Here is an 11,535-nt window from a genome sequence, read left to right on the forward strand (position 1 = left end):
AGGCTAGTTCTCTTTAGCGAGCAAGTCGTCCTCGGAGTCGTTGAGCAATCCTCGGCTCCTGGTATGCCTTTGTATCCGACTTGTCAGACTTCTATTCATAATATAGAGTTTTGCCATTGTTGCTTTACTATCTTGATAGTTTATCAATCCATGCTTAGTTCGTTCATAAGTTATGCTATGGTCTTAGTTAGTCCAGATGATCCGGGTACGGATAGAGGTTCGTTGTGCTTTCGGGCTTGCTCTAGTGTTTTACTCGTCCATCCGAAGGGTAGGAGACCTGGGGGCACTAGAGTAGTGACTTCATACACGAGCGTGGTGCTCGGGTATGCGGGATCCTTCGGATATGACCATGCTCCATGGTGTGACTGGGGTAGACGGCAGGTGGTGACAGCCCTGTCCGTCTGGCGTAACAGTTGTGTTGCGTTTAGCGTACTCCCCAACATTCGGGTTCGTTGTAGGAGTTCATGCAAATAGGTAACGGAACTGGACGTTCTCCAGTGTGGGACCTTCTCCCCGCTATCCCATTGTCCTGGCACCTGCTGTCCTAACCATGATCTAACATGACCCCAGCTTTGGATAGAAGCACTAGGACACCTAACCTAGCCTAAGCTCCAGCTGACTTGACGTAGGATAGAGTAGACCTTTGTTTTGTTGTTTCTCTCTTTTATTCCTTCCTCTTGGAGTGTGGATGTGTGCTGTGTCGCATTACCCTTGCTTATTCTTTATCTGTACTTACCCCTGTTAGAGTACTGCATATTGCTTGAGGCACAATGTCATGGTTAATGTTGAGTACAATACCTTTGCCGTTACCGTCCTTTGGGACACAAATAAATGACGATACCCTTACTCTTCGGGTGAAATGCTACAACGGTATATCCATGCACTTGTGGATCCATCTGTAATCATATTGATTATACCACGAGAGTGGCACCCCTCGGGTGCAGTGCTAGGATGGGTTCGGCTCCCTCATTTCTAGTGATTGCACTAAGGACCGCCAACTGGCATTTCTGGCGCTGTCGCTAAGGATTAACCATTCCTAGTGATTGCGCTAAGAAACACCAACAAGCATTTCGGGCGCCGTTGCCGGGGACGGCCTGTGAACAAAGATATTGTACTGATATTAACTTAGGCCTTGTACTCAGGATATAGTCTTTACTCTTTCAGGCTAATGTCACTTTATGTCTTCTTTTATTTTTGATTTGAAAGAAGACAGGGGTAGTGTATGACCGGTTTCTCCCTGCCGAAAAACTACACAGATAATCTAGAGAGGCTTGTGAGAAGGGCACGACCTCGCGCCGTTCCTCCTCTCACTATCCTCCCGTCACAGGAACCCATTCAGGAAGCACCACTTGTTCTTGAGGCAATGGCTGAAAAGACTCTCCGCGAGTTCTCCGTCCCCTTCACCGACAATGTGGCCACTGGCCCCAACATCAATGTCGGGGATGTGAACTTCGAGCTCAAATCAAGCCTCATCAGCATGGTGCAGGCTAGCCCATTCTGTGGCAAGCCGAATGAGGACGCAAATGCACATTTGCAGAACTTTCTGCAGCTCCGCGACACCATAGTCATACGGGGTGTCACTGCCGATGTTGTCAAGCTTCGTCTGTTTCCATTTTCCTTGCTGGGGAAGGCGAAACAGTGGTTTTACAAGGAAAAAGAGATCGACACATGGGCCAAATGCTCCAAGGCGTACCTTGCAAAATTCTTCCCGCTGGACAAAACAAATGCCCTGTGAGAAAGAATATCAAGCTTCCAGCAGACGGGGATGGAATCCATCCCAGAAGCTTGGGAAATGCTGTAGGAATACATCCTGGCCTGTCCTCATCACGGCATGGACGAGTGGCTCGTCCTGCAAAGCTTCTACAACGGGCTCACAATGACATCTAGAGCCAATATTGATGCTGTTGCTGGAGGAGCCTTCCTCGACCTGACCATTATCAAAGCAAAAGCATTGGTTGAGAAAATGGTCTCCAATCAGGGGTGGAGCGATGAACGACTCCAACCCTGCACCAAGGGCATGCATACTGTCAAGGAGACGGATATGATTGCCGCAAAGCTGGACCTCCTCATCAAGAAAATGGAGGAAGGGAGCAAACAACCGATCCATGCTCCCGTTTACGCCATGGGTTCGCACTACACGTGCGAAGTCTGTGGTAACGATGGACATTCGGGGAATGACTGCCCCAAAACCCGTAAAGACTGCGCCTACCTCAACAACAACAACAACAATGGGTACCGTCCACCACAAGGAGGCCAGGGGTGGAACCAGCCACGTCCACCATTTCAGGGAGGTAACAACTATAATCCTTCTTTCAATTCGAATTTCAATTCAAACCAACCTCCCTTAAGAGAATTTGTTCTTGGCCAAGTTAAAATCAATGAAAATATAAATAAAAAGCTTTTGGCCAATGATAAATCCTTGGAAAGTTTAAATGTTAAGCTTGAAACTTTGTCTTCAACTCTTAAAAACTAGTTAAGTTTCAATAAAATGATCGAAACCCAGCTTGCACAAATTGCTGCTTCGTTTCCTGTTGTTGAGAGCGGGAAGATCCCGGGGCAACCCGAGTCTCCTATTGAAAATGTCAGCATGGTGTCCACCGGACGGGGTAACTCGTCCCGGAGGCCACCACGCAATAACCATGCAGGTAGGTACTACCCCCAAGGAATGACGTCCGGGATGGCATGGTGGCAGCTGTGCAAGAGGATCTAGGGGTCCCCATGATCAGCTGCTGTAACACCCGGTTTATAAAAGGACATAAACCGAGCAATCATATACGTGCCAGGATCAAGTCACACGTATATACAACAGAATGAACAGTATATCATAGCACATATCACGTAAAAAGACATAATAAAGTGAATACGAATGCTATTTATTACATTAATGACCAAAATGTCTGATACAACGGAAGCGTAGTACAAATACGATAAAACTCTCAGAAGCTGAGCAGGGCGCCACAGGGACGTCGACTGGGAGACGAACACCTAGAAGTCCTCGTAGTCCTGGTAGCGCTGAGCGAACTCCCTCGTGTCGGCAGGAACTGAGCAGCAGTAGCGTAACCAAGAGGAAAAAGTAGAGAAGAGGCAAGAGTGAGTACACAACTTGTACTCAACAAGTATAACACAAACTATAAGGCTCTAAGGTTGGCTGACTGACTGCATTAGCTTTTAAGTCTTGGCAAAATTTTATTAAAACTATTTACTACAAGTTGATGAATTACCATTAACCCAGTTACATAGTAATTAATCAGAATTAAACATGTTACTATTGAGAACCAAACCGAAACCACACCAAGGTAACCCCGAGAGGCACCTCCCTCGTCGGAAGGAGATAACCTCACTAATCAAAAGGAGGATCTGGGCCGCTCATGACCGTGAGCACGACTATTATACCAGTTTTACACTCTGCAGAGGTTGCACATCTTTACCCACAAGTCGTGAGCTACGCTAGAGGTTCATCACACTTCCTTAGGTGAGATGACTAGCGACTCACTACGAGGCCATTACAAAGAATCTCGTTGGTAAGGCGTAACCGCGAGAGTTAGGTCAGCGATGATGGGGCCCACCTCACGGGAGTACAAGCACAGGTGCGCAAACCAAGCACAGACCAGCCGGAGGAGCGGGGACCATTGAAGCTTACTATTCTTGCCCCGCAGGTAAGTTACTCCAAACCAAAAAGACCTAATTAGTAAGCCAAGTCTATCCCATTCTAGCCTTGTGGTAGCGCTGTTGTCCCAGGTTGTCGCTCTATGAACCGGTCCTTATGGAGAGTGGCCAACCAAGCACTAAGCACCGTGCTGGCCCCCCTAAACCATGTTTCTACAAAAACCATCTTTTAACGAGACGTGAGCCACTCATCCACACAGAGGGCCACTCTCAGAATTAAGTTCAAGTAAACCATTAATCAAATTAATTAAAAAGGACCAGAGTGTGTTATAGCGCGGCACCTAGCACAACTAACCAAAATGCAACCCAAAGGATATATACAAAGGATATAAAGTGGCTAGGACAGTCGTTATAGGCATACAGTATTAAATGCAGAATGAAATTGTATTTAAAGATGATAGGTTGTTCATGTTATACTTGCCTTCCTCGTACTGCTCCTGCTGCTGCTCAAAGTGCTCGGAAGACGGCTGCTCCGGGTACTGGTACTGGGGCTCCTTAGATGGATCAACGTCTACTCACGAACACATGGCCAAAACAACACACAACAATAAGCATACAAGCAAACACTAGAAAAAACTCAGAAACAGTACATCAATACATAAAAACAGCAAGAAAAACTAAGCTAAAACTATTCTACACGTTACAACGATCGCGTGGATATAAAGAACGCTTAAAATGGAGCTAAAACGCATAATCTAGGCCAAAAACAAGTTCTAGGGGCTTATCTGCGAGAAAAACTAGGTTCCAGGGGGTTTTCTGCAAAAACCGAGGACTAAAACATAATTAAAGGATAAGTCTAGGGTCTAACGCATAAAAGAACAAGTGTTGGATGGCGGGTTCGAAATCTACAAAGCCCAGGGGCTAAAGTGTTAAAACAGGGACCTAACTGGAATTAGTTTTGAATAGAGTTGGACCGCGGGTTGAATAAAGAAAACCTCAGGGTCTCTTTAACAAAAATCCCAGGCCGAACCATTATCTACGATTATGGGCCGTTGGATCGAGATCTGAAGGCTCTGATTCGATGAGATCTAAATCTAATCTTGGGCATCGATTTCAGATCGAACGACCAAGGAGCAAAGGGCGCGCTGGGGCGGCGGAGCGGCTCGCCGGAGCCCTGCTCCGCGGCGGTGCTCCATCGGAGCAGGCTGAACTCGCCCTTCCCGGGGTCAAATCGACCCGCGCCTGGGGCTGGGGTGATCTACACGGAGCGTGTAGTCCACCTGAGGCCTTTACGAGCCTCGGGGAGGGTCTAAGCGGTGAGAGCGATGGCGGCGGCGGCTCTGCGCGGTGGCGCTCGCCGGCACGCACGCGTTGGGGCCACGAGAGTGGGCTACAGACTACGCTAACACGCCAAAAAGAGAGCGCGGGCGGAGGATGTCCTCACCGAGTCTTGGAACGGGCGGGGCGTGTCGCGGAAGGGGGTCGCCGGCGAGGTCGAGCGGAGACGGCCGGTCGAAGGTGGTGGCGTGGTCGAAAACGTGTTGTTTCCTGCGTCCTGGAACCACGGGCTAACTCCGAGAGGTGCTGCGAAGGTGAGCCAGAGGTTAGGGAGGTCCAGGGCTCACTGAGGAGGGAGAAATTCGGCGGCGCAAGGACTCACCGGCGGCGCTGCACGGGGCAATTCCTTGTGCTGCAGGGTTGGGGCCGGGCGACGGTGGGCTCGGAGGTGTTCCTGGCCTCCGGGCGGAGCTCGTGCGGTGGATTTCGGGGGCTAGGGAGCGGCAGGGTGGTGGCTTCACGGAGGCGCAGAGTCCCGGTGCGGCGGAGCAGGGTGCGGCGCGGCGGGGCTGCACTGTTGCGGCGGCTAGGGTTGTGCGGGTAGGGAGCAGAGGATCGGGGTGGTTTAAAGAGCCCTGGCCGAAGATCTCGGCGTGTGGGATAGGAAGGAAAGGCTGCGGGCATCGTGGCCGGGGATCGCGGGGAGACACGGCACGGCCGTTGCAGCGCGGGGAAGGCGGAGGAAGGGGACAGGACTGCCAGGTGGGCCATGGCTGTCGGCGAGCGCGGGCGACGCACGGGCGTGGGAGAGGCGTCTGACGCGCGGGGCCCAGGTGGCAGGCGGGTGAGCGGGACGCGCGTGCTGAGATAGTGGCCTGGGCGCGCGGGGGTGTGGAGCGGGCCCAGTTGCGTGCGGGTTGGGCCAAGCTGGGCTGGTTCGTTTGCTGGGCCGCGGGGAGAGAGAGAAAAGGAGCTGGGCTGGGTTGGTGGGCTTCCGGTATGGGATTTGGGTTGGGTCTAGTTTGCCTTTTCTATTCTATTTCTTTCCTCTTTTCTATTTCTAACTCAAACAAAGTTTGAATTCAAATGCAAATTTGAATTCAAACCACACTCAAATAATTAAAACTATGCACCAGCATGAATGCAACACAAAAAATTTAAACCTATGATAAAATTTTAATTACTTATAGATCAAAATTTGAGATTAAATGCAAGTCTAACACAATAAACTTTAGAAAAATTAAATTAAACCAATTAAATTTATTATAAAAGCTGAAATTTAAATTAGGGTGTTACAGACCCTACCCCCTTAAAGAAATCTCGTCCCCGAGATTTAGCTGGGCTGGCTAGCAAAGAGATCTGGATATGTCTTCTTTAGCTCATCTTCTCGCTCCCATGTAGCCTCAGCTTCACTGTGGTGACTCCACTGAACTCTGCACATCTTGATACGCTTGTTCCGAGTAACCCTCTCTGATGTCTCCAGAATCTTCACCGGATGCTCAGTATAAGTCAGATCTTCCTGCACATCTACTCCATCCAGTGGTGTCTGCTCCTCGGGTACTCGCAAACACCTCTTCAGCTGAGATATATGGAAGACATCATGAACTCCCGAGAGGCTGGTGGGCAACTCCAGGCGATAAGCAACTTCGCCTTTCCTCTCTAGCACCTTGAATGGGCCCACATACCGAGGTGCTAACTTCCCTTTGACATTGAATCTGCGGATACCTCTCATCGGAGACACCTTCAGGTACACATAATCACCGACACTAAAGGTCAGATCCCTCCGTTTGCCATCAGCATAGCTCTTCTATCTTCTCTGTGCAATCCTCAGATTTTCTCGCACAGCCTGAACCATCTGCTCTGCATCATCTATGATCTCAGGGCCAAAGAGCTGCTTCTCATCAATCTGATCCCAATAGAGAGGAGTCCTGCACTTTCTGCCACACAATGCCTCGAAGGGGGATTTCTTCAGACTGGCCTGATAGCTGTTGTTATATGAGAACTCAGCATATGATAGGCACTTATCCCAACTAGTACCGTACTGAATGGCACAAGCTCTCAGCATATCCTCCAACACTTGGTTGGTTCTCTCTGTCTGCCCATCTGTCTGAGGGTGATAAGCCGTACTGAAGCGCAGCTTCGTATCCAAAGAATCATGGAGCTGCTCCCAGAACCGAGAAGTGAACTGAGACCCTCTGTCAGATATGATCTTATTGGGCACACCATGCAAGCAGACAATCCGAGAGATGTACAACTCTGCAAGTCTAGCACCGGAGTAAGTAGTGTTCACTGGAATGAAGTGAGCAACCTTCGTCAGACGATCCACTACTACCCAAATGGAGTTGTACCCTTTCTGAGTACGAGGCAATCCAACAATGAAGTCCATAGTGATTTCCTCCCATTTCCACTCTGGAATCTTCAAAGGCTGTAACAGACCTGCTGGCTTCTGATGCTCAGCCTTGACACGCTGACAGGTGTCACAAATAGCCACGTACTCTGCCACTGAACGCTTCATCCCATACCACCAGAAACGTTCCTTCAGATCATAGTACATCTTCGTGCTGCCCGGATGAATAGAGTAAGCTGTATCATGAGCCTCACTCAGAATCAACTTCCAGAGATCCTTCACATCTAGCACACAGATCCGGTTCTTGTACCACAAAGTACCCTGATCATCCTCTCTGAAATGAGGAGCCTTGCCCTTCTTGAGCAACTCACGGATCTCCTACAACTTCTCATCTTCCTTCTGTTGCTGCCTGATCTCTGCCTCTAGAGTCGGTACTGCCTCAAATACTGCACTGGAGGTCTGATGTAAGAAGCCCAGCCTCAACTGCTCGAACTCCTCGCATAACTTTGGAGGCATCTGGAAAGCCACGGCCATGTTGACATAACTTCTTCTGCTCAGAGCATCTGCTACAACATTGGCCTTGCCCGGATGATAGTGAATCTCCAGGTCATAATCTTTGACCAACTCTAACCATCTTCTCTGCCGCATGTTCAGCTCATTCTGCGTGAAAATGTACTTGAGGCTCTTGTGATCAGTGTAGATATCACACCGCTGTCCATACAAGTAATGCCTCCAAATCTTCAGAGCATGCACAACTGCGGCTAACTCAAGATCATGAGTAGGATAGTTCAGCTCATGCCGGCGTAGCTGCCGTCAAGCATAAGCAATCACTCTGCCCTCCTGCATCAGAACACACCCTAGACCATCCTTCGAAGCATCACAATACACCGTGAACCTCTTGGTCTGGTCTGGCAGAGTCAGGACTGGCGCCGTAGTCAACCTTTTCTTCAGCTCATCAAAAGCCCTCTGACGCTCATCAGTCCACACGAAAGCCACATTTTTCTCCAGCAAAGAAGTCAACGGCTTCGCTATCTTGGAGAAATTCTCATTGAACCTCCGATAATATCCAGCTAAACCCAAGAATGACCTGACTTCCTTTACTATCTGCGGTGTCTCCCACTCGAGCACATCCTTCACCTTGCTCGGATCAACAGCAATGCCTCCCTGAGAGATAACATGACCGAGGAATGGAACCTCGTCAATCCAGAACTCGCACTTGCTGAACTTGGCATACAACTGATGCTCCCTCAGTCTCTGCAATACGAGTCTCAAATGCTCTTCATGCTCTTCCTCTGTCTTGGAGAAGATCAGAATATCATCAATGAAGATCACCACGAAGACATCCAGATAATCCATGAAGACCATGTTCATCAGATGCATGAAGAAAGCCAGGGCATTAGTCAAGCCGAAGGACATGACCGTGTACTCATATAGCCCGTACTTGCAAGTGAATGCCATCTTCGGAATATCCCCAGGACGGATCCTCAGCTGAAAATAACCCGAACGAAGATCAATCTTCGAGAATATACGAGCACCTCGAAGCAGATCGAAGAGATCCTCAATACGGGCCAGTGGATGCTTGTTCTTGATAGTGACTGCATTCAGCTCCTGATAATCAACACACATTCTCTTCGAGCCATCCTTCTTATCTACCAGCAACAATGGAAAAGCCCAAGGAGAGAAGCTACGATGGATATAGCCCTTGGCTAGCAACTCATCAATAGTTTTCTTGACTTCTTCATGCTCTATAGGTGCCATACGGTAGGGCCGCTTTGCAATAGGAGCTGTGCCAGGCAAGAGATCAATACAAAACTCAATGGCGCGTTCAGGCGGCATACCTGGCAGATCATCCGGAAAGACATCCGGGAATTCAGACACCACGCGAATACCGTCCGTGGGTCTAGCCTTCATCTGATGAAGAAATCCAGAAGGCTCCACTGCACTGATAACAACCTCTTGGCCACTGGAAGCTGATAGCAAGACTGTCCTCTGAGCACAATCTATCCGGACTCCCCACTTGGCCAGAGTCTCCATTCCCAGAATGACATCAATGCCCTTGGTGTCTAGCACCATCAGATCAGTACAGAACTCTACTTCCCTCAAGGAAACACTGACTCTCGGGCAGTAAGTGTGAGACCTCAACTGTCCTCCCGGTGAAGATACTAACAGGCACCTCTTTAATGTGCTAGTATGAATACCATGATGCTCGACAAAAGACTGAGTAATGAAGGAATGCGTAGCACCAGTATCGAAAAGCACTGTAGCTGGATATGAATTAACCATGAACGTACCAATAACCACGTTGGGAGCCTCGGCCGCTGACTCGGCCGTCACGTGGTTCACTCTGCCCTGAAGTGGCGCCCTGGGCTGAGCTGGGCGCCCCTGCTGTCCCGCCTGCGCCTTCCGGGGGCAAGCGTTGGCGTAGTGCCCCGGCTGGCCGCAGTGAAAGCAGGTGCGAGGGGGTCCCTGAGCCTGCTGTTCTGTAGGAGCTGCCGGACGTGGAGCCTGCGATGCCGGTGGAGCTGGTGGAGCATGAGCCGGAGGTGCCGGTAACCTCGGGCCCTGACCTACCTGCTGCTGTCGAGGCGAGTACTGCTGCGGCCTCTGCTGGTACTGCTGGGGAGGCCGATACTGCTGCTGGTACTGCTGAGGTGGCTGGAGGCGAGGATGAGTGTTGCTGCCGGAAGCAACGGGGACAATCTTCCTCTTCTTGTCCTCCATCTCCAAGTGCTTGCGCTCAGTGTTGAGCGCGCTGTCAACCAGATGGTTGAAGTCGTCGAAGCGGAGGTTGAGCAGTGCGTACTGGAGGTAGTCCTCGAGACCCTCCATGAAGTGCTCCTGCTTCTTGCGGTCATCCGCAACATCGGCAGGGGCGTAGCGAGCAAGCTGCAGAAAGCGATCACGATACTCCGTGACCGACATAGTCCCCTGAAGTGACAAAGACAGATAGATATCGAAAGATTAACTCAAGATTCATAAGGATAGAACAAGGGGCATTAGCTCAAAAGAAACCGCTGAATGATTATATTTAAGATTACCTGCTTCAGTGCAAGGAACTCCTACTTCATCTTCATAACGCCCGCGGGGACGTTGTGGCTGCGGAACCGCTCCCTGAACTGGAGCCAAGTGAGAGCCTCGCGGTCCTGAACTGGGTGGGACTCCCACCAGTCCAAAGCTGCCCCTCGCAGCTGTCCTGCTGCGTACAGAACTCTCTCCCGATCATCGCACTGGGCGATGTCCAGCTGGCGCTCCATTGCACGGAGCCAGTCGTCAGCCTGAAGAGGGTCGGACGTGTGAGAAAACGTCGGCGGGTGACCCCTCAGGAACTCAGCACGCCTGTCGCGAGGCTGCGGCGGTGGAGGAGGCGGAGGCTGAGTGTGAGCCTGCTGAAGTGCCTGAACAGTGTTGTTCAGGGTGACCATCATCTGCATCTGGAGCTGGAAGTACTGCTCCGGAGTCAAAGGTGGAGGCATCGGGATCCCGGTCCCCTGGGTGTTCTGACCCTGGTTGTTCTGCCCCTGCTGGTCAGAACCACGCCTGGTGTTCACCATCTGATTTTGGACAAAAGATTTCACGAGTAAGGATATTGCAGGAATAAATTCAGATGGATATGATAACTCTTTGCGGAAAAAGACTCAGCCATGATAAAGTAGACAGGATAGAGTGGACTGTTTTACCCCCAACGATCTAATCCATTTTATTAATTAGTTAACTTATCATAAGAGTGATTTTCTCCAAACAAATTTAAACTACTAAGCTATGCAATCATCCAAAAATCCAAATCAAACATGTAGCATAATAACAAGCAGACAATTTTCACGACTTAGCCGAGTTTAACATATGACTCGACTAACACAACGCATCGCAGAACGTGCTATCATATTATTATAAAAGGGTCACCTAGCTAATACTCATGGTGGTCAGATGACTGATTTAGGCCAAATCTACGAAAACTATTCTTTAGAGAGAGAAATCAAGGCAAGACGAGTAAAAGTCATAGAATTCAAGGGGTATAATTAGTAAAATAGTTTCAGTAGACAAGGATTGGAGAGAGGAAGTCCCAAAACTCGACCAGTTCTATCAAGGCTTCGTCCTACAGTCGATATGGCTTTGATACCACTCTGTAACACCCGGTTTATAAAAGGACATAAACCGAGCAATCATATACGTGCCAGGATCAAGTCACACCTATATACAACAGAATGAACAGTATATCATAGCACATATCACGTAAAAAGACATAATAAAGAAAATACGAATGTTATTTATTACATTAATGACCAAAATGTCTGATATAGCGGAAG

General features: G+C 49.4%; 1 non-coding gene across 1 annotated transcript; it reads right to left on the bottom strand.

Moving 5' to 3' along the window:
- Nucleotides 1–1,724: 1,724 nt before the first annotated feature.
- LOC120639423 lies at nucleotides 1,725–1,833 on the bottom strand. Its single transcript, XR_005661426.1, has one exon. It is a non-coding gene; the product is annotated as a small nucleolar RNA R71 (small nucleolar RNA).
- Between the last annotated feature and the right edge of the window lie 9,702 nt (nucleotides 1,834–11,535).

The sequence above is a fragment of the Panicum virgatum genome, chromosome 6K, assembly GCF_016808335.1.
Source record: "Panicum virgatum strain AP13 chromosome 6K, P.virgatum_v5, whole genome shotgun sequence".
NCBI classification, from domain to species: Eukaryota; Viridiplantae; Streptophyta; class Magnoliopsida; order Poales; family Poaceae; genus Panicum; species Panicum virgatum.